At 40.4% G+C, this 22,854-nt stretch overlaps 1 long non-coding RNA gene across 1 annotated transcript; it reads right to left on the reverse strand.

The window, feature by feature from the left end:
* Positions 1 to 7,518: 7,518 nt before the first annotated feature.
* LOC148152584 (uncharacterized) lies at positions 7,519 to 10,532 on the reverse strand. The gene is made up of 2 exons (XR_015762231.1): positions 8,558 to 10,532; positions 7,519 to 8,032 (listed from the first exon to the last, which is right to left on the reverse strand). It is a non-coding gene; the product is annotated as an uncharacterized LOC148152584 (long non-coding RNA).
* Between the last annotated feature and the right edge of the window lie 12,322 nt (positions 10,533 to 22,854).

Here is a 22,854-nt window from a genome sequence, read left to right on the forward strand (position 1 = left end):
CACGATCAAACGTGGAGGTAAATACGCCCGTACGTTTCTGTACTCTGCGCACAGACGGCTCAACACGGAAGCGCGGTGCGCGACGTGTCCACAGCAAACAACGAGTCTCAGACTGGAGCTCACCTCTGCTTTTATACTGAGCGCCCTCTGGCGCTATTGGCCCACTTGCAATCACCCCGCCAGCAGGTGCAGCCTATACCTCTTCCTGCCACATTCTACCCCCCCTTTTGTGTCGTCGTCCCGACGACTCAATTCCATGGTCTAAATAGGACAAAAATAGAGTTGGCTGTAGGATCAGGAGAGTTTACAGCCTGTGGAGCTTCACCTGCTGGTCTGGGAAGACGGTTAATATTAGAATGCTGGCCTGCAGTTGTCCTTGCTGACCGCCGCAAAACTGGTTCACTTTCAGCCCTAGAAGGACCAGGTGAATGACCAGAAGATGCTACTCCCCCATGAGTAACAATGCCTGATGGACCTGGCAACTGAGGTAGTGGATCCCCTGACTGAAAAGGTTGGTTAGCCTGCACCACTGTTGGAGCAGGAGGATTGCTACTCACCAAAACATACATATCCTCATCACCTGACATCTCATCTTCAAAGCGATGATCACCAAGTGGTGAGCTGGGACCAATGGCACCTTCTCCAGACTCTTCTACCACCGCCTTTAACAGTATGCGATTAACATTTCTGGTTTTAGCTAGATCAGTTACAGGTGCTATAGTATACACTGAACCTCCTTCACTGGGCTCTCTGAGGACTTTATACTTTACTGGGCCATATAGGTCATGGATCTTATGACGTCCTCGTGGGGTGAAGTCCCTTAACCACACTAATTGACCAACCTTCAGGGGAGCATGTTGAACTCGTTGGTCATGGTGACTCTTGCGGCGCTCCGCTGCAACCCTCAACCTTTCACGAGCACCCTCAAAAGCTACCTGAAGGCGGGCCTGATGCTCCTGAATCCAATCATGGACATTTCCAGCCACAGGTTCCTGAACTCTTCCTAAAAGGAAGTCAACCGGCAGCCGAGGTTCCTGTCCAAACATCAAGAAAAAGGGTGATTCCCCGGTTGCCTGATGGGGTGTGGTGTTGTAAGCATACAGAACATGTGGCAAACATGAGCTCCAGTCTCTTTTACGAGAGGGAGGCAATGTTCGCAGCAGGTCATGAAGGGTACGGTTAAACCGTTCACACTGACCATTACCGGCTGGATGATATGGTGTGGTGCGTGATTTTTCAATGCCATACAAATGGCACAACTGTTGAATGAGCAGACTTTCAAAACTACGACCCTGATCCGAATGTATTCGGACAGGTATGCCAAACTTGAAAAACCACTCCCTCACCAAGACCTGGGCGGCAGTTGAAGCACGCTGGTCTCGGGTGGGAAAAGCAAGGGTGTATTTACTAAACACGTCAGTCATGACCAGCACATTCTCAAGTCCCTTGCTTGTAGGTTCCAACATTGTGAAATCAATAGCTAAAACTTCATTAGGTCGTGACGCTAACAAATGTCCCATAAATGTACGAGCTTGTGGCTGAGACTGTTTTGCTGCCTGGCATCTTTCACAGTTCTGACACCAATGTGCCACTTCTGCGGCCATACCTGGCCAGTAACAGCGTTGGCGTAGGAGTTCTAATGTTCGCTCCACCCCTTGGTGGCCATGCTCCTGGTGAACTTGTTTTAATGTTTCCTCCCTCAAACATGTTGGCAACACCAACTGTAAAATTAACTCACCACCAGCAGGTTTGAACACTTGCCGGTACAAAACGCCATCCTCCTCCACTAGCTTGTCCCATTGTCTGAGTAGCACCAGAACCTGCTGGGATACCTGCTGCCGTTCGTCTGCAGTTGGACACCGTTTCCGCCTCCAGAAAACCAAGAACTCCTGGATGGTTGGGTCAGCTTGCTGGAAAACACTGATTTCAGAGATGGTATGGTTAGGCAAGGCCATAACAGCCTCTTGAGTAACCTCCCTTTTCTTCCCCTGAAAAACCTCTCTCAAGGGCTCAGGGAGAGCTGTACCAGGAACCATAATTTCCAAATCTTGTACACCAACAGGATGCTGTCTTGATAAAGCATCAGCATTCTTGTTGGCTCTGCCAGAACGATATTTGATTTCAAAGTCAAATAAAGCCAGCTGAGCAGCCCAGCGCTGCTCCGTTGCTCCCAAATTGGCCGAAGCCAAATGACTCAATGGATTATTGTCGGTAAAGACAACACATTTATGGCCCAAAAGGTAATCCCGAAATTTTTCAGTCATAGCCCATTTAAGTGCTAAAAACTCCAACTTCATGGAGCTATAATTCAGCATGTTGCGCTCCGTAGGTCTTAAACCACGGCTTGCATAAGCTATGGGTCTCACCTTGCCTTCTTGTTCCTGTGAGAGCACTGCTCCCAAACCACCATAACTTGCATCTACCTCCAAAATGAAGGGAAGTGAAAAATCTGCATAACCCAATACTGGTGCAGTTGTTAATCTGGTTTTCAGTTCGTCAAAACTACATTGACAGTCCCCTGTCCAACCAGGTATGATGCTCTGGTCACTCTGCTTCCTTGACCTGGTGCCCCCTAGTTCTGCAACCAACCTGTGAAGAGGGGCAGCTAGCTTTGCAAAGCCCTCCACAAAGCGGCGATAATAGCTAGCAAACCCTAAAAATGATCGCAGCCCAGAAACTGTGGTGGGGGGCTGCCAGTTGGCAACCACTTCTGTCTTACTGGGGTCAGTTGCAACACCCTCCGCAGAGATGACATGTCCCAGATAACGCACCTCTGGCTTAAAGAATGCACATTTATTTAACTTTACTTTAAGACCTTCTCCTTGAAGCCGACTCAAAACCACCTCCAGCCTCTCCAGGTGTTGTTGGACTGTGGAGGAAAAGACAACAATGTCATCCAGGTACAACAGAAGACTTTTACACTGCTGGTCACCAAATAGCCGCTGCATCAACCTTTGGAAGGTGCTGGGTGCATTGCAGAGGCCAAAGGGCATACGAGTCCATTCAAAGAGGCCAAATGGAGTGCAAAATGCGGTTTTAGGCTGATCTGCCTCCGATACTGGCACCTGATTATATCCACTCACCAAATCCAACGTGGAAAACCAGCGTGCCCCACCTAATGCATCCAAGGACTCCTCTATACGAGGAAGGGGAAAGGCATCTTTTCTGGTTTTAGCATTCAATTGCCTATAATCAACACACATGCGCAAAGTCCCATCCTTCTTTTTAACCAGCACAATAGGACTAGCATATGGGCTGCTGCTTTCCTTAATTATTTGTGCCTCTAGCAATTTGTGAATATGTTCTTTAGCTGCCTCATACTCAGAAGGAGGTATGCGTCTGTAACGCTGTTTAACTGGTGTGTCATCCAAAAGAGGGATATCATGGGTGACTAAATTAGTACACCCCAAATCGCCATCATGTGCAGAAAAGACTGAGCTATAATCCTTAAGTAAAGCTCTTACCCGACCCTGTTCCTCAGCTGACAGTCCAGTCACATCCAATGCATCTATTTGCTCATGGACTGAAGGAGCAACAATTTTCTCTCCCATAGAGGCAATTTCTGACGATACTGCTTGGACACCTGCAGGTAAGCTGACAACATGAACAGAACTCAATGTACCAATACAGGTACGAGGGTGTAAAACCACATCTGTAATTCCCACATTCACAATGGGGATATAAGCAGTTCCCCTTGTGACCTGAACCAAAGAAGGTGAAATAAGGAGCCCAGCAGGAAGGCTGGAATCCAAAGACTCAAACAAAACAGCTTTACCTGAATAGCTCTCTGAACAAGTGGCTGGTATAGTTTTCAGTGTGCCACCAGGAATATGGTGAGCCTTCTTACCACACACTTTTACTTTACCGTCATCTGGAGGTTGAGTGGTGGCATGATGGCATCTATGGAGAGCCTGTTTAATGGACTCTGGAGCTCTGGAAACAGCAGGTGAGTTAAACAAAGTTGAACCATGATGCTTAAAAAGCTCACCATAACAGCGACTAATCACATTCATCCCCAAAACACCGGGAGCCTGTGATGATACGCCACAAGGAGGATCTTTGACCACCAATACCCCACACTGAGGAACCATCTTACCACAAAGTTCAATATCCAGCTCTAAATAGCCTATGTAGGGAATAGCAAGGCCATTGGCAGCTCTAAGCTGAAGCCAATGACAAGACTGCAGTTTCTCCTGACCCCACAACTCAAAATATTGAGTAAAAAAACTCTCGGTAACTGTAGACACCATAGAGCCAGTGTCTACCAAACAAGGAACTTTGACTCCACCCATGCTCACAGCCATGTGTGGACACGATGACACCAGATTAGAACCTTCCTGAAAAACCCCACCCCTAGAGCCGATAACTACCCCACCCGAATCGTGGCTCAGCGACTCGGTGGGAAAGAGTTTTCCGCCACCTGAGGTGATTTCTCAGAGGCCCGTACCGGAACCCGAACCCCATCACAATCCCTAGCAAAATGGCCAGCTTTCTGGCAGCGCCTACAGATAATAGAGTCTCGAGAACGGCCCTGCTGGCTGGGTTTTTGCAAGCGAGCTATACTCTGGGTAAGTTGATCAAGCTGTGATTGCTGTTGCTGCAACATGCTCCTCAGATCACTCAGTTCAGAGGTGTTGTGTGAACTAATCGCCCCTTGAGGGCAGCTCTGCACGCCATACTGCGAACCAAATGCTAAAGGTGCAGAAGATTTTAAACTGAGTACACTACTTGGTCGCACCTCACGCTCCCAGCGAAGTGCCTCTGCCCTGACCTCAAGCAAGGTGGCTGTTGGCTTCCTGCGCACAAACTGCTTTAACTCACGACGAAGAGCCCCATCACTCACATGCTCGACAAATTGATCACGCAGCAATGACTCTGCATTTTGAAAATCTCTAGGAGCACGGGATTTTACAGCCTCCATAAGACTCATTAGAGCCAGCGAAAACTCCTGTAGCGTTTCACCATCCCGCTGACGGCGAGAGAAAAATGCCTCCTGCAGTGCCACATAGGATTCATAACACCCATACAATTCTTTTAAAATATCCATAATTTTAGTGGGATCTTCACGTTCTGCGGTAGGTCGAAACTTTATTTCATCGCGTGCCTCTCCCTCCAAGTGATCAAATAAAAAGAAGGCCTGATCAGCTGGGGACAAATGACGTACCCTCATGCAGGCCTGTACTTCCTCAAGCCACTCGGTTAACCCAATGCCTCCCTTCCCTCTAAACAGGGGACATTTTCTATCACGTGGCACAAAAACAAACCTCTCCGTTATAGAAGGGCTTCCCTCAGAATGTGACCCAGCTGTAGATTGTGCAGCACTAGGTCCAGGCCTGGCTGCCTCCTGTTCCTGGCGCAACTTCTCATTTTCAGCTCTCAACTGAACAATTAAGCTTTTCAGGTCCTGCATTTCTGCCTCCATAACTGAATCCTGGCACGTAGAGGGGTGATACAATGATGCCAGCCTCCAAAACACAGGAGAAAGAAAAAAACAAGTTAAAAGTTAAGTTAAAACGCCACCACTTAACCAGCTGCTGCTTTGCCAAACAATCAATAAAACAGATAAAAAAAATAAACACTCGAAACAGTCTCCGCTTAAATTTGCAAAAACATCCTGCCAACAACGCCAAATGTGGCATTCAGGGGTTTGGACTATACAATTTTGAGTGTTGCCAACAACGCCACCTGGGGTTTTCACCCAGGAATTAATAAAGGGACGCAGGTCCGGTTTTGCAATGAGCGAGAGACAAGTTTCAAGACAATAATAATTTATTACAAAGAATAAAAATACCTGTATCTGAACAAAAGAAAATTCACAAAATAAATCCAACTAGGCTTACCGGTGGGTACGGTCAGGTCCTGGATGGTAGGCTCCAAAACAAAGAAATCAAAGCAAACACCCGTGAAGTCACTCACTCTCTGTTATTCCCTCCACCTATTGATGCTAATCACTTCAGTCACACCAAAAAGGGACGCCGCATCCAGACCCGAGCGCACCACCGGCGGTCTAAAGAAAATAAAAAGGAAAAAATCAATCATTAAAATACAGGCAATAAAAGATAAAAATATGTAGATAAAACCATAAAAAGTCCTTGTGCTTGACAAGCACAACAAAATGAGCAATCTGGTCCAATTCAATCCGAAATCAGTGCGATCAGCCTCTCCTTGTCCTGATTTCGGAAGAGGGGTGGGGGGCGTGTCCCACACGCCGATCTTGACCGCTAAATAAGCGGTAATTCAGTCCAAACAAAGCAGCAGCATTAAGTGTGATGATCCGTGGAGATTCCGATCAGGCCAAGCTCTCCTCACTTGTACCCAAATGGGAACGCTCAAATGTCGGCTCTTATTGTAGGAACCACCTCACCCACGATCAAACGTGGAGGTAAATACGCCCGTACGTTTCTGTACTCTGCGCACAGACGGCTCAACACGGAAGCGCGGTGCGCGACGTGTCCACAGCAAACAACGAGTCTCAGACTGGAGCTCACCTCTGCTTTTATACTGAGCGCCCTCTGGCGCTATTGGCCCACTTGCAATCACCCCGCCAGCAGGTGCAGCCTATACCTCTTCCTGCCACACCTGCTAGTAGTTTAAATTAATTTCAGCTGCACACTTTCAAAAGAGTATTCAGATTTTAACATGCATTTATAAGTAGTATTTTAGTTCACTCTTACTCAGTGACTTCAGTGTTGTTACACCTCTGAAACATTTTTTGCAGTTTCTTTGTGATACCAGAACTATTTCACTTAAACGTTTAATTTCCTGAGATATTGTCAATTTATTTTCAAGCAAAACTCTCAAAAAGAGCTGAGGATTTATTAGTTTTGATTATGTTGTTCAGCTAAATATGGACGCTTATTGTTTTTTTTGTGTGTTTTTAATTTTTCAGGTTTGCATCGCAACACCTCGTGTTTCTGAGCCATGATCACAGTGCCGATTACCTTTCCATTGGATCCAAGCACCTGGACCTGCTGAAGGCATCCATCAGTCCACGGATCATCACAACGTGGACTAACTTTTTTTTTACAGTACTTGGTTAAACTATGATAACTGGAGCACCAGATATGCAAAAATCTTCCTGCAGACTTTGTTGGATACCCTGATGGTCATCCTGGACGGGGCTGAGCCGCTCTTCCTCTCTCCTCTTCCTCTCTCCTCTTCCTGTCCTCCAGTGACGAGTTGTCATCACCAGTAAAGACAAACAAGTCTGATGTCTACTTAGCTGCTAGAAAGTATATTATATATTCACTGTTCATTTTGTTATCCTGTTTGTACCTACAATAAAATTGAATATCATTTGTAATACTCTACATTTTACAAACCTTTTTTCCCCATTTCTCAGTTTTTATGTTATATCAAGTATTTACATGTAGATCAGGAGTGAGACGTTAAAATGCAACACATTTAGGTAATACCAGCAAAGAAATGTGAATATTAAGCAATATGTAGTTAGTCATATTATTTAATATACTGAATAAGGCTGGACGATATGACTTACAAGATTTTTTTCATACCAAATTTGATTTTAATCGATTCCTCCCATCCTCAATTTCTATAATAAAATCACAGAAAATACTTTCAAAAAGTGCCTTTATTTCAATCATCTGTTCTGTGAGTTGTATGAGGGAGCATAACGGTCAGGATACAAGATTTTTTAATTGCAAGAATGCAGTCATCGTTACAGCAGAATAAAGATGCAATTTTATAACAATGTCTTAAAATTACAAGAAGTCGTTTTAATGAGAAATAAAGATTCAGATTGATCTGACGTAACCAGCTCAGTCCATGTGGTTCTGACATTTGTCAGTAATCAACAGGATGTACATTTCCACCTCAACTGACCAGGTAAGGATTAAGGTAAAAATAAAAAATAGAGCAAATACTGTAAACAAAATGGAAAAAGCAACTGATAGAAATACTTTCTATATAAAGAAAAGCAAAAAAGTTAATAGCAGGAGAAAAGTTGTTGGCAACATTAGCTGAGCCAATCTCTCCCTCCAGGAAGCCATCAAACAACTCTGTCCAACTCCAACTATAATAAAGATTAAAAAAAAGAAAGAAAACGGGAAGTTAAAATAACAATGCCACTTTAATAATTCAGATCTAATGCGTTCTGGAATCTATTATTGATATTTTACAAATTTCACAAATCAATTAGAAGGTTTCACAAATGTTTTATTTATTCTGTTGTTAGTACAGAATAATCTAGTTATGTTTGAAATGACTAGGTGTTGTAGTTTTTAAAGTACAACATATTAAAAAAGCTCAAGATAGTGAAAAATTAAGTGTAATCGCCCTTTAGCTATTTTCCGAATTAGATGCTACATTCAGAAGCTAACTTCAGCTTCGACTGATAAATTGGACACAATATAGACATATCTATATATGTTTATATAGATATATATCTATATCTATCTATAAAGCATAGATATATAGATTCCACACTGCACAGATAATCAAAACACTTAACGTTTACATAGCACCTTTGTAAGCTTGTCCCTGTTAGCTACGTCAGACATGAGGCATTATGGTGAATACAAACGATTTATTAACTTACCTTTGAAGTTATTGTGAAGTTTTGACACATCCAGCTTAAATCCTTTGTTGTTGTTGGAGCGTTTCAGGACGTCTTAATAATTTTATAGGCATCATTAATAGTCCTGCAGCGACTAAGGAGCCACTGTTAACATACTGCTGCCTGCGCACCGGAAGCAGGCTATGTGGGAAAAAAATGCGGAAGTGCTAAAACGGAAGTCATATACCCCATTCAACCAAAAACTCAGAAAAAGTTTCAACCAAAAAAAGAGAGACTCAACCAAAAAAAAAAGTTTCAACCAAAAAAGACTCAACCAAAAAAAAAAGTTTCAACCAAAAACAAAAAAAAAAGTAAAAAAAAAAAAAAAAAACTTGGTGATTTTTGCTTTGACATGATTTTTTTTTTTGATTGAATACTACTTTTTTGTTTGACATGATTTTTTTTTTATTGAATAATTGTGAAACAAAACTAACTCCATACATACATAACTCCAATTGTTTTTTCAGCGATGTCTCATATGGTTGAGAATAAAGTGTAACATTACAGAAACAGTTAAAAAGATTTCGCTATAGTTTCTGTGGATACCTATTTGAAATATCACAATATGAGGAATATGTGGAAAAATTACACAGCCAGTCGATCTTTTTAAACATTTCATTTTTAATCCCAAAGCTCTTCAACATTTATGTCGGCTTTCAGGGAATGATCTTGGCTTTGAGATCTGCTCATACCACATCGAGATCTATTTCGATCTTCCTTTGACGAGTTTCAACCTCTGAAGCAACACATGAGTCAGGACAAGTTCTGCGTAATTTACACGTTTTGATGGTTTTGCAGATTAACTTTAAAAAAAAAAAAAAGGCAACATACCATATTAGACCAGTAAAGTCTTTCTAATTAGTTATTCCCGAGATCTTAGTGGTTGTTTTACGGAATCGGATAGTATTTTTGCAAAGATTTGTAGTTCTTTAAGCTTATTGCATTGTTTACTTCCTGGTTCGGTAAAGGGGTCCTAAAAAGCCACGCCCCCCGAACCATCAGTCTTTTCCATCTGCCACCAGTTGATCTATAACACCGTCCTGCAACTTTTCGATGCATCTTTACTCCAACAGACCAGGATCAGCTCCGAACAGACCTGCTAACCAGCCATTCATTTGATTCAGGTGTGTTAATTGGCGCAGGGAAGCATCTGAAAGTTGCAGGATGATAGCTGAAGGACTGGACTTAAGCTCCGCTGTACTGAACAGTCGTACCGCGATATCCAAATAAATAAACTTACGTCAAGCATAAGTTGATACTCTTGCGCAAACAGAAAGTTAATACATTCATAAAAAATAATCAAAATCAAAAACATGATGGTCTTAATATGGAACTTACCTTGTTTTTTTTGTTTTTTTTTTAAATAGATCTTTATTGAGATACAAAATATATAACAGTATACATTGTGGTATAATGTCCGCCAGGGAGTTACAAACATTGAGACAATACATCACCATTACGTTAAAGAGAGAACAAAAAGAACATGTTTTAATAGCTTTGGGGAACACCTTGTTATGATAAGCTCCAGACAAGACGCCATACTGCTGTCTCGAGGGCAAACACGTGACGTCACAGATACGTTGAGATTGTGGGAGCAACTCTTTATCAAACACCATCTCTTTAGGGAAACTGACAAACCTATTTTTGAATTTGACTGTCTTTGAATGTTTAATTAACATTGTATTTTTAACATACAACACCAACACTGGTAATCTAACACTTTTGATTATGCTCTATAGATTTTGATTCATTCCCTAAAAGATTTATTATGGAAAGTATTTTTGTCTTTCCATTTAATATTGTCTTTAAATGCTGGTTCTCTAAGATGCAAATACAAGTAAAATGTCTTGCCTAGGAAAGAAACTGTATTGAACAATTATTTTGCGGTAGTTTACTGCCAGTTGTCAGTCTTGATTGTGACAATAGAAGAAGACATCAAATTAACAATATCCTACCGTATTTTGGAATAACAGTATGTTACTACTGGAATTCCGCTGTAAATTTACAGCCATTTCTAAGAGTGTAGTTATCAATGGTAATACAGTCCAGTCTAGAGGTTTTTACAGGGATTTATGGAAATAATTGAGGGAAAAGTAATTTAGTTTTTTTTATAATCTGGCAATTTACTCAGTTAAATGGCATCACTACATACCTTGATGTAATACACTTAAAGACACAATTGCAGGAAATAAGGCAAACAAAATCCATTTATTGTGATCTCACTTTAATAGGTTACATTAATAAAATAATGAACTCATTTACTGGCCACCCCTCCGACAGATAAATAGTTGGAGGATAAATTCTTCATGCATGCTGCAGTCGGACAGGCAAAGATCAGCCTCAGCTGATCAGCAGGATGCCTTATTTATTTATTTATTTATTTATTTATTTATTTATTTATTTATTTATTTATTTTACCAGAGTGACACTGTTGAAGGTATTCAATGTAACTGAAGAGATGCATGAATGAGTTTCTCAAGCTTCCTAAAAATAACTAGACCAAGGTCTACTTAACTGTTAAACAGTTTTTTAAAATAATTTTGCTGATGAATGGAATGGAATACAATTTGTTCTTTTTTTATCAGTAGTGTTAGTCCAAAGCATACCTGGAAATAAACTACCATGTTTGATTTAGGGCAGGGGTAATCAAAGTCTGTCCTCGAGGGCAGGATCCTGCATGTTTTAGTTCTCTCTCTGGTGGTAGTAACAACCTTTTCAGCATGTCAATGTTGAAAAGGTTCAGATATTTCCTTGCTCTTAGTTGGAAAACTCGTGTCATTGGTTTTAATTAAGCTCATCAAATATTTTCTGTAGACCTTCTAATAAGCCATCATTTGGTCCAGAACTGCGAATTCAGATTGTCCATTTTTAACTTCTCCCGCTGATATGAAGCGTTTTTGGCTTCTCGCCTTCTACTCTCATGAAAAATAAGATTTAAAAATGGTTCCAGTTTCAAATAGCCAAATGGGCTGCTTCTCAACATTTCCCAGATGTCCAACATCTAATAAGGCTGAAAATTGCGTGTAAAGGTGCATATTCACAAATTGTCCATTTTCCGCTTCGTTCGCTGAGATACGGCGTTTTTAGCATTTCAGCTTCTGCTCTCATTAAACATAAGATTTAGACCTGGTTCCATTTTCAAACAGCCAGATGTGTTGCTTTTTAGCATTTCCCAAATGTCCAACATAAGACTGAAAATTGCATGTAGAGGTGCAAATTCACAAATTGTCCAATTTTAAATTCTTTCGCTGAGATAAAGCGTTTAGGGCCTCTGGGCTTCTGCTTTCATGAAACATAAAATTTAGAAATGGTTCCAGTTTCAAACAGCCAGATGTGTTGCTTCTCAGCATTTTGGATCTGTCCAACATCTAATAGGGCTGCAAATTGAATGTAGAGCCGATTGTTCATTTGTTAATTCTTTCGCTGAGATAAAGTGTTTTGTGGCATCGAGCATGCTGAGAGAGGAGCATACATTCGCAGCTCTACATCTTATTGTCAGATTTATTAGATGTGGGACATCTCAGAAATGCTTAGAAGCAGTAGATCTACTGCTTCAAACTTTACTCAGATCTGAGTAAAGTTTGAAACAGCAAGATCTACTGCTTCAAACTTTACTCAGATCTGAGTAAAGTTTGAAACAGCCAGATCTACTGCTTGCGAGAGCGGAGAGGCCAAGAAGCCGAAAACGCTGTATCTCAGTGAGAGAAGTGAAAATTTGACTCTCTGAATTCGTAGCTCTACATTCAATTTTCAGCATTATTGGATGTTGGACAGCTCCGAAATAGTGAGAAGCAGTAGATCTGGCTATTTCTACTCAGGTCTAAATCAGACGTTGCAAAAGCGCAGAGGCTAAGAAGCCATGCAAAAAACGCTTTATCTCAGCGAAAGAAGTAAAAAATTGACTATTTGTATTTTCGCAGCTCCACATTTAATTTTCAGCCTTGTCAGTTGTTAGACAGCTCCGAAATGCTGAGCAGCAGTAGATCTGGCTGTATTACACTGAAATTATTTCATCTGCTTATGTTCCAAGTGATCAGCAAGCCAGAAGCCAAAAACGCTTTATCTCAGCGAAAGAAGTCAAAAATGGACTATTTGTGAATTTGCAGCACTACATTCAATTTTCAGCCTTGTTAGTTGTTGGACAGCTCCGAAATGCTGAGCAGCACTTGATCTAGCTGTAATAAACTGGAATTAGGTCTAATACTTAAGTTACAAGTGATCAGCAAGCCAGAAGCCAAAAACGCTTTATCTCAGCGAAAGAAGTCAAAAATGGACTATTTTGAATTTGCAGCTTTACATTCAATTTTCAGCCTTGTTAGTTGTTGGACAGCTCCGAAATGCTGAGCGGAACTAGATCTGGCTCTATTACAATGAAATTATTTCATCTGCTTATGTTCCAAGTGATCAGCAAGCCAGAAGCCAAAAACGCTTTATCTCAGCGAGAGAAGTCAAAAATGGACGATTTGTGAATTTGCAGCACTACATTCAATTTTCAGCCGTCTTAGTTGTTGGACAGCTCCGAAATGCTGAGCAATACTAGATCTGGCTGTATCAAACTGGAATTAGGTCTAATACTTAAGTTCCAAGGAATCAGCAGGCCAGAAGCCAAAAACGCTTTATCTCAGCGAGAAGTCAAAAATGGACTATTTGTGAATTTGCAGCACTACATTCAATTTTCAGCCTTGTCAGTTGTTGGACAGCTCCGAAATGCTGAGCAGCACTAGATCTGGCTGTAATAACCTGAAATTAGTTGATCTGCTTAAGTTACAAATGATCAGAAAGCCAGAAGCCAAAAACGCTTTATCTCAGCGAAAGAAGTCAAAAATGGACTATCTGTGAATTTGCAGCTTTACATTCAATTTTCAGCCTTGTTAGTTGTTGGACAGCTCCGAAATGCTGAGCAGCACTAGATCTGGCTGTAATAAGCTGAAATTAGTTGATCTGCTTAAGTTACAAATGATCAGAAAGCCAGAAGCCAAAAACGCTTTATCTCAGCGAAAGAAGTCAAAAATGGAATATCTGTGAATTTGCAGCTTTACATTCAATTTTCAGCCTTGTCAGTTGTTGGACAGCTCCGAAATGCTGAGCAGCACTAGAGCTGGCTGTAATAAGCTGAAATTAGTTGATCTGCTTAAGTTACAAATGATCAGAAAGCCAGAAGCCAAAAACGCTTTATCTCAGCGAAAGAAGTCAAAAATGGACTATCTGTGAATTTGCAGCTTTACATTCAATTTTCAGCCTTGTCAGTTGTTGGACAGCTCCGAAATGCTGAGCAGCACTAGATCTGGCTGTAATAAGCTGAAATTAGTTGATCTGCTTAAGTTACAAATGATCAGAAAGCCAGAAGCCAAAAACGCTTTATCTCAGCGAAAGAAGTCAAAAATGGACTATCTGTGAATTTGCAGCTTTACATTCAATTTTCAGCCTTGTTAGTTGTTGGACAGCTCCGAAATGCTGAGCAGCACTAGATCTAGCTGTAATAAGCTGAAATTAGTTGATCTGCTTAAGTTACAAATGATCAGAAAGCCAGAAGCCAAAAACGCTTTATCTCAGCGAAAGAAGTCAAAAATGGACTGTCTGTGAATTTGCAGCTTTACATTCAATTTTCAGCCTTGTTAGTTGTTGGACAGCTCCGAAATGCTGAGCAGCACTAGATCTGGATGTATTAAACTGGAATTAGTTGATCTGCTTATGTTCCAAATGATCAGCAAGCCAGAAGCCAAAAACGCTTTATCTCAGCGAAAGAAGTCAAAAATGGACTATATGTGAATTTGCAGCTTTACATTCAATTTTCAGCCTTGTCAGTTGTTGGACAGCTCCGAAATGCTGAGCAGCACTAGATCTGGCTGTAATAACCTGAAATTAGTTGATCTGCTTAAGTTACAAATGATCAGAAAGCCAGAAGCCAAAAACGCTTTATCTCAGCGAAAGAAGTCAAAAATGGACTATCTGTGAATTTGCAGCTTTACATTCAATTTTCAGCCTTGTTAGTTGTTGGACAGCTCCGAAATGCTGAGCAGCACTAGATCTGGCTGTAATAACCTGAAATTAGTTGATCTGCTTAAGTTACAAATGATCAGAAAGCCAGAAGCCAAAAACGCTTTATCTCAGCGAAAGAAGTCAAAAATGGACTATCTGTGAATTTGCAGCTTTACATTCAATTTTCAGCCTTGTTAGTTGTTGGACAGCTCCGAAATGCTGACCAGCACTAGATCTGGCTGTAATAAGCTGAAATTAGTTGATCTGCTTAAGTTACAAATGATCAGAAAGCCAGAAGCCAAAAACGCTTTATCTCAGCGAAAGAAGTCAAAAATGGACTATCTGTGAATTTGCAGCTTTACATTCAATTTTCAGCCTTGTCAGTTGTTGGACAGCTCCGAAATGCTGAGCAGCACTAGATCTGGCTGTAATAAGCTGAAATTAGTTGATCTGCTTAAGTTACAAATGATCAGAAATCCAGAAGCCAAAAACGCTTTATCTCAGCGAAAGAAGTCAAAAATGGACTATCTGTGAATTTGCAGCTTTACATTCAATTTTCAGCCTTGTTAGTTGTTGGACAGCTCCGAAATGCTGAGCAGCACTAGATCTAGCTGTAATAAGCTGAAATTAGTTGATCTGCTTAAGTTACAAATGATCAGAAAGCCATAAGCCAAAAACGCTTTATCTCAGCGAAAGAAGTCAAAAATGGACTATCTGTGAATTTGCAGCTTTACATTCAAATTTCAGCCTTGTTAGTTGTTGGACAGCTCCGAAATGCTGACCAGCACTAGATCTGGCTGTAATAAGCTGAAATTAGTTGATCTGCTTAAGTTACAAATGATCAGAAAGCCAGAAGCCAAAAACGCTTTATCTCAGCGAAAGAAGTCAAAAATGGACTATCTGTGAATTTGCAGCTTTACATTCAATTTTCAGCCTTGTTAGTTGTTGGACAGCTCCGAAATGCTGAGCAGCACTAGATCTGGATGTATTAAACTGGAATTAGTTGATCTGCTTATGTTCCAAATGATCAGCAAGCCAGAAGCCAAAAACGCTTTATCTCAGCGAAAGAAGTCAAAAATGGACTATCTGTGAATTTGCAGCTTTACATTCAATTTTCAGCCTTGTCAGTTGTTGGACAGCTCCGAAATGCTGAGCAGCACTAGATCTGGCTGTAATAAGCTGAAATTAGTTGATCTGCTTAAGTTACAAATGATCAGAAAGCCAGAAGCCAAAAACGCTTTATCTCAGCGAAAGAAGTCAAAAATGGACTATCTGTGAATTTGCAGCTTTACATTCAATTTTCAGCCTTGTTAGTTGTTGGACAGCTCCGAAATGCTGACCAGCACTAGATCTGGCTGTAATAAGCTGAAATTAGTTGATCTGCTTAAGTTACAAATGATCAGAAAGCCAGAAGCCAAAAACGCTTTATCTCAGCGAAAGAAGTCAAAAATGGACTATCTGTGAATTTGCAGCTTTACATTCAATTTTCAGCCTTGTTAGTTGTTGGACAGCTCCGAAATGCTGAGCAGCACTAGATCTAGCTGTAATAAGCTGAAATTAGTTGATCTGCTTAAGTTACAAATGATCAGAAAGCCATAAGCCAAAAACGCTTTATCTCAGCGAAAGAAGTCAAAAATGGACTATCTGTGAATTTGCAGCTTTACATTCAATTTTCAGCCTTGTTAGTTGTTGGACAGCTCCGAAATGCTGACCAGCACTAGATCTGGCTGTAATAACCTGAAATTAGTTGATCTGCTTAAGTTACAAATGATCAGAAAGCCAGAAGCCAAAAACGCTTTATCTCAGCGAAAGAAGTCAAAAATGGAATATCTGTGAATTTGCAGCTTTACATTCAATTTTCAGCCTTGTCAGTTGTTGGACAGCTCCGAAATGCTGAGCAGCACTAGATCTGGCTGTAATAAGCTGAAATTAGTTGATCTGCTTAAGTTACAAATGATCAGAAAGCCAGAAGCCAAAAACGCTTTATCTCAGCGAAAGAAGTCAAAAATGGACTATCTGTGAATTTGCAGCTTTACATTCAATTTTCAGCCTTGTTAGTTGTTGGACAGCTCCGAAATGCTGAGCAGCACTAGATCTAGCTGTAATAAGCTGAAATTAGTTGATCTGCTTAAGTTACAAATGATCAGAAAGCCAGAAGCCAAAAACGCTTTATCTCAGCGAAAGAAGTCAAAAATGGACTGTCTGTGAATTTGCAGCTTTACATTCAATTTTCAGCCTTGTTAGTTGTTGGACAGCTCCGAAATGCTGAGCAGCACTAGATCTGGATGTATTAAACTGGAATTAGTTGATCTGCTTATGTTCCAAATGATCAGCAAGCCAGAAGCCAAAAACGCTTTATCTCAGCGAAAGAAGTCAAAAATGGACTATCTGTGAATTTGCAGCTTTACATTCAATTTTCAGCCTTGTCAGTTGTTGGACAGCTCCGAAATGCTGAGCAGCACTAGATCTGGCTGTAATAACCTGAAATTAGTTGATCTGCTTAAGTTACAAATGATCAGAAAGCCAGAAGCCAAAAACGCTTTATCTCAGCGAAAGAAGTCAAAAATGGACTATCTGTGAATTTGCAGCTTTACATTCAATTTTCAGCCTTGTTAGTTGTTGGACAGCTCCGAAATGCTGAGCAGCACTAGATCTAGCTGTAATAAGCTGAAATTAGTTGATCTGCTTAAGTTACAAATGATCAGAAAGCCAGAAGCCAAAAACGCTTTATCTCAGCGAAAGAAGTCAAAAATGGACTATCTGTGAATTTGCAGCTTTACATTCAATTTTCAGCCTTGTTAGTTGTTGGACAGCTCCGAAATGCTGACCAGCACTAGATCTGGCTGTAATAAGCTGAAATTAGTTGATCTGCTTAAGTTACAAATGATCAGAAAGCCAGAAGCCAAAAACGCTTTATCTCAGCGAAAGAAGTCAAAAATGGACTATCTGTGAATTTGCAGCTTTACATTCAATTTTCAGCCTTGTCAGTTGTTGGACAGCTCCGAAATGCTGAGCAGCACTAGATCTGGCTGTAATAAGCTGAAATTAGTTGATCTGCTTAAGTTACAAATGATCAGAAATCCAGAAGCCAAAAACGCTTTATCTCAGCGAAAGAAGTCAAAAATGGACTATCTGTGAATTTGCAGCTTTACATTCAATTTTCAGCCTTGTTAGTTGTTGGACAGCTCCGAAATGCTGAGCAGCACTAGATCTAGCTGTAATAAGCTGAAATTAGTTGATCTGCTTAAGTTACAAATGATCAGAAAGCCATAAGCCAAAAACGCTTTATCTCAGCGAAAGAAGTCAAAAATGGACTATCTGTGAATTTGCAGCTTTACATTCAAATTTCAGCCTTGTTAGTTGTTGGACAGCTCCGAAATGCTGACCAGCACTAGATCTGGCTGTAATAAGCTGAAATTAGTTGATCTGCTTAAGTTACAAATGATCAGAAAGCCAGAAGCCAAAAACGCTTTATCTCAGCGAAAGAAGTCAAAAATGGACTATCTGTGAATTTGCAGCACTACATTCAATTTTCAGCCGTCTTAGTTGTTGGACAGCTCCGAAATGCTGAGCAATACTAGATCTGGCTGTATCAAACTGGAATTAGGTCTAATACTTAAGTTCCAAGGAATCAGCAGGCCAGAAGCCAAAAACGCTTTATCTCAGCGAGAAGTCAAAAATGGACTATTTGTGAATTTGCAGCACTACATTCAATTTTCAGCCTTGTCAGTTGTTGGACAGCTCCGAAATGCTGAGCAGCACTAGATCTGGCTGTAATAACCTGAAATTAGTTGATCTGCTTAAGTTACAAATGATCAGAAAGCCAGAAGCCAAAAACGCTTTATCTCAGCGAAAGAAGTCAAAAATGGACTATCTGTGAATTTGCAGCACTACATTCAATTTTCAGCCGTCTTAGTTGTTGGACAGCTCCGAAATGCTGAGCAATACTAGATCTGGCTGTATCAAACTGGAATTAGGTCTAATACTTAAGTTCCAAGGAATCAGCAGGCCAGAAGCCAAAAACGCTTTATCTCAGCGAGAAGTCAAAAATGGACTATTTGTGAATTTGCAGCACTACATTCAATTTTCAGCCTTGTCAGTTGTTGGACAGCTCCGAAATGCTGAGCAGCACTAGATCTGGCTGTAATAACCTGAAATTAGTTGATCTGCTTAAGTTACAAATGATCAGAAAGCCAGAAGCCAAAAACGCTTTATCTCAGCGAAAGAAGTCAAAAATGGAATATCTGTGAATTTGCAGCTTTACATTCAATTTTCAGCCTTGTCAGTTGTTGGACAGCTCCGAAATGCTGAGCAGCACTAGAGCTGGCTGTAATAAGCTGAAATTAGTTGATCTGCTTAAGTTACAAATGATCAGAAAGCCAGAAGCCAAAAACGCTTTATCTCAGCGAAAGAAGTCAAAAATGGACTATCTGTGAATTTGCAGCTTTACATTCAATTTTCAGCCTTGTCAGTTGTTGGACAGCTCCGAAATGCTGAGCAGCACTAGATCTGGCTGTAATAAGCTGAAATTAGTTGATCTGCTTAAGTTACAAATGATCAGAAAGCCAGAAGCCAAAAACGCTTTATCTCAGCGAAAGAAGTCAAAAATGGACTATCTGTGAATTTGCAGCTTTACATTCAATTTTCAGCCTTGTTAGTTGTTGGACAGCTCCGAAATGCTGAGCAGCACTAGATCTAGCTGTAATAAGCTGAAATTAGTTGATCTGCTTAAGTTACAAATGATCAGAAAGCCAGAAGCCAAAAACGCTTTATCTCAGCGAAAGAAGTCAAAAATGGACTGTCTGTGAATTTGCAGCTTTACATTCAATTTTCAGCCTTGTTAGTTGTTGGACAGCTCCGAAATGCTGAGCAGCACTAGATCTGGATGTATTAAACTGGAATTAGTTGATCTGCTTATGTTCCAAATGATCAGCAAGCCAGAAGCCAAAAACGCTTTATCTCAGCGAAAGAAGTCAAAAATGGACTATCTGTGAATTTGCAGCTTTACATTCAATTTTCAGCCTTGTCAGTTGTTGGACAGCTCCGAAATGCTGAGCAGCACTAGATCTGGCTGTAATAACCTGAAATTAGTTGATCTGCTTAAGTTACAAATGATCAGAAAGCCAGAAGCCAAAAACGCTTTATCTCAGCGAAAGAAGTCAAAAATGGACTATCTGTGAATTTGCAGCTTTACATTCAATTTTCAGCCTTGTTAGTTGTTGGACAGCTCCGAAATGCTGAGCAGCACTAGATCTAGCTGTAATAAGCTGAAATTAGTTGATCTGCTTAAGTTACAAATGATCAGAAAGCCAGAAGCCAAAAACGCTTTATCTCAGCGAAAGAAGTCAAAAATGGACTATCTGTGAATTTGCAGCTTTACATTCAATTTTCAGCCTTGTTAGTTGTTGGACAGCTCCGAAATGCTGACCAGCACTAGATCTGGCTGTAATAAGCTGAAATTAGTTGATCTGCTTAAGTTACAAATGATCAGAAAGCCAGAAGCCAAAAACGCTTTATCTCAGCGAAAGAAGTCAAAAATGGACTATCTGTGAATTTGCAGCTTTACATTCAATTTTCAGCCTTGTCAGTTGTTGGACAGCTCCGAAATGCTGAGCAGCACTAGATCTGGCTGTAATAAGCTGAAATTAGTTGATCTGCTTAAGTTACAAATGATCAGAAATCCAGAAGCCAAAAACGCTTTATCTCAGCGAAAGAAGTCAAAAATGGACTATCTGTGAATTTGCAGCTTTACATTCAATTTTCAGCCTTGTTAGTTGTTGGACAGCTCCGAAATGCTGAGCAGCACTAGATCTAGCTGTAATAAGCTGAAATTAGTTGATCTGCTTAAGTTACAAATGATCAGAAAGCCATAAGCCAAAAACGCTTTATCTCAGCGAAAGAAGTCAAAAATGGACTATCTGTGAATTTGCAGCTTTACATTCAAATTTCAGCCTTGTTAGTTGTTGGACAGCTCCGAAATGCTGACCAGCACTAGATCTGGCTGTAATAAGCTGAAATTAGTTGATCTGCTTAAGTTACAAATGATCAGAAAGCCAGAAGCCAAAAACGCTTTATCTCAGCGAAAGAAGTCAAAAATGGACTATCTGTGAATTTGCAGCTTTACATTCAATTTTCAGCCTTGTTAGTTGTTGGACAGCTCCGAAATGCTGAGCAGCACTAGATCTGGATGTATTAAACTGGAATTAGTTGATCTGCTTATGTTCCAAATGATCAGCAAGCCAGAAGCCAAAAACGCTTTATCTCAGCGAAAGAAGTCAAAAATGGACTATCTGTGAATTTGCAGCTTTACATTCAATTTTCAGCCTTGTCAGTTGTTGGACAGCTCCGAAATGCTGAGCAGCACTAGATCTGGCTGTAATAAGCTGAAATTAGTTGATCTGCTTAAGTTACAAATGATCAGAAAGCCAGAAGCCAAAAACGCTTTATCTCAGCGAAAGAAGTCAAAAATGGACTATCTGTGAATTTGCAGCTTTACATTCAATTTTCAGCCTTGTTAGTTGTTGGACAGCTCCGAAATGCTGACCAGCACTAGATCTGGCTGTAATAAGCTGAAATTAGTTGATCTGCTTAAGTTACAAATGATCAGAAAGCCAGAAGCCAAAAACGCTTTATCTCAGCGAAAGAAGTCAAAAATGGACTATCTGTGAATTTGCAGCTTTACATTCAATTTTCAGCCTTGTCAGTTGTTGGACAGCTCCGAAATGCTGAGCAGCACTAGATCTGGCTGTAATAAGCTGAAATTAGTTGATCTGCTTAAGTTACAAATGATCAGAAAGCCAGAAGCCAAAAACGCTTTATCTCAGCGAAAGAAGTCAAAAATGGACTATCTGTGAATTTGCAGCTTTACATTCAATTTTCAGCCTTGTTAGTTGTTGGACAGCTCCGAAATGCTGAGCAGCACTAGATCTAGCTGTAATAAGCTGAAATTAGTTGATCTGCTTAAGTTACAAATGATCAGAAAGCCATAAGCCAAAAACGCTTTATCTCAGCGAAAGAAGTCAAAAATGGACTATCTGTGAATTTGCAGCTTTACATTCAATTTTCAGCCTTGTTAGTTGTTGGACAGCTCCGAAATGCTGACCAGCACTAGATCTGGCTGTAATAACCTGAAATTAGTTGATCTGCTTAAGTTACAAATGATCAGAAAGCCAGAAGCCAAAAACGCTTTATCTCAGCGAAAGAAGTCAAAAATTGAATATCTGTGAATTTGCAGCTTTACATTCAATTTTCAGCCTTGTTAGTTGTTGGACAGCTCCGAAATGCTGACCAGCACTAGATCTGGCTGTAATAAGCTGAAATTAGTTGATCTGCTTAAGTTACAAATGATCAGAAAGCCAGAAGCCAAAAACGCTTTATCTCAGCGAAAGAAGTCAAAAATGGACTATCTGTGAATTTGCAGCTTTACATTCAATTTTCAGCCTTGTCAGTTGTTGGACAGCTCCGAAATGCTGAGCAGCACTAGATCTGGCTGTAATAAGCTGAAATTAGTTGATCTGCTTAAGTTACAAATGATCAGAAAGCCAGAAGCCAAAAACGCTTTATCTCAGCGAAAGAAGTCAAAAATGGACTATCTGTGAATTTGCAGCTTTACATTCAATTTTCAGCCTTGTTAGTTGTTGGACAGCTCCGAAATGCTGAGCAGCACTAGATCTAGCTGTAATAAGCTGAAATTAGTTGATCTGCTTAAGTTACAAATGATCAGAAAGCCAGAAGCCAAAAACGCTTTATCTCAGCGAAAGAAGTCAAAAATGGACTATCTGTGAATTTGCAGCTTTACATTCAATTTTCAGCCTTGTTAGTTGTTGGACAGCTCCGAAATGCTGAGCAGCACTAGATCTGGCTGTAATAAGCTGAAATTAGTTGATCTGCTTAAGTTACAAATGATCAGAAAGCCAGAAGCCAAAAACGCTTTATCTCAGCGAAAGAAGTCAAAAATGGACTATCTGTGAATTTGCAGCTTTACATTCAATTTTCAGCCTTGTCAGTTGTTGGACAGCTCCGAAATGCTGAGCAGCACTAGATCTGGCTGTAATAAGCTGAAATTAGTTGATCTGCTTAAGTTACAAATGATCAGAAAGCCAGAAGCCAAAAACGTCGTGTCGTTATCTCAGCGAAAGAAGTCAAAAATGGACTATCTGTGAATTTGCAGCTTTACATTCAATTTTCAGCCTTGTCAGTTGTTGGACAGCTCCGAAATGCTGAGCAGCACTAGATCTGGCTGTAATAAGCTGAAATTAGTTGATCTGCTTAAGTTACAAATGATCAGAAAGCCAGAAGCC

The sequence above is a fragment of the Poecilia mexicana genome, unplaced genomic scaffold (assembly GCF_051168715.1).
Source record: "Poecilia mexicana isolate PSO_F unplaced genomic scaffold, ASM5116871v1 scaffold_23, whole genome shotgun sequence".
In the NCBI taxonomy this organism is placed as follows: domain Eukaryota; kingdom Metazoa; phylum Chordata; class Actinopteri; order Cyprinodontiformes; family Poeciliidae; genus Poecilia; species Poecilia mexicana.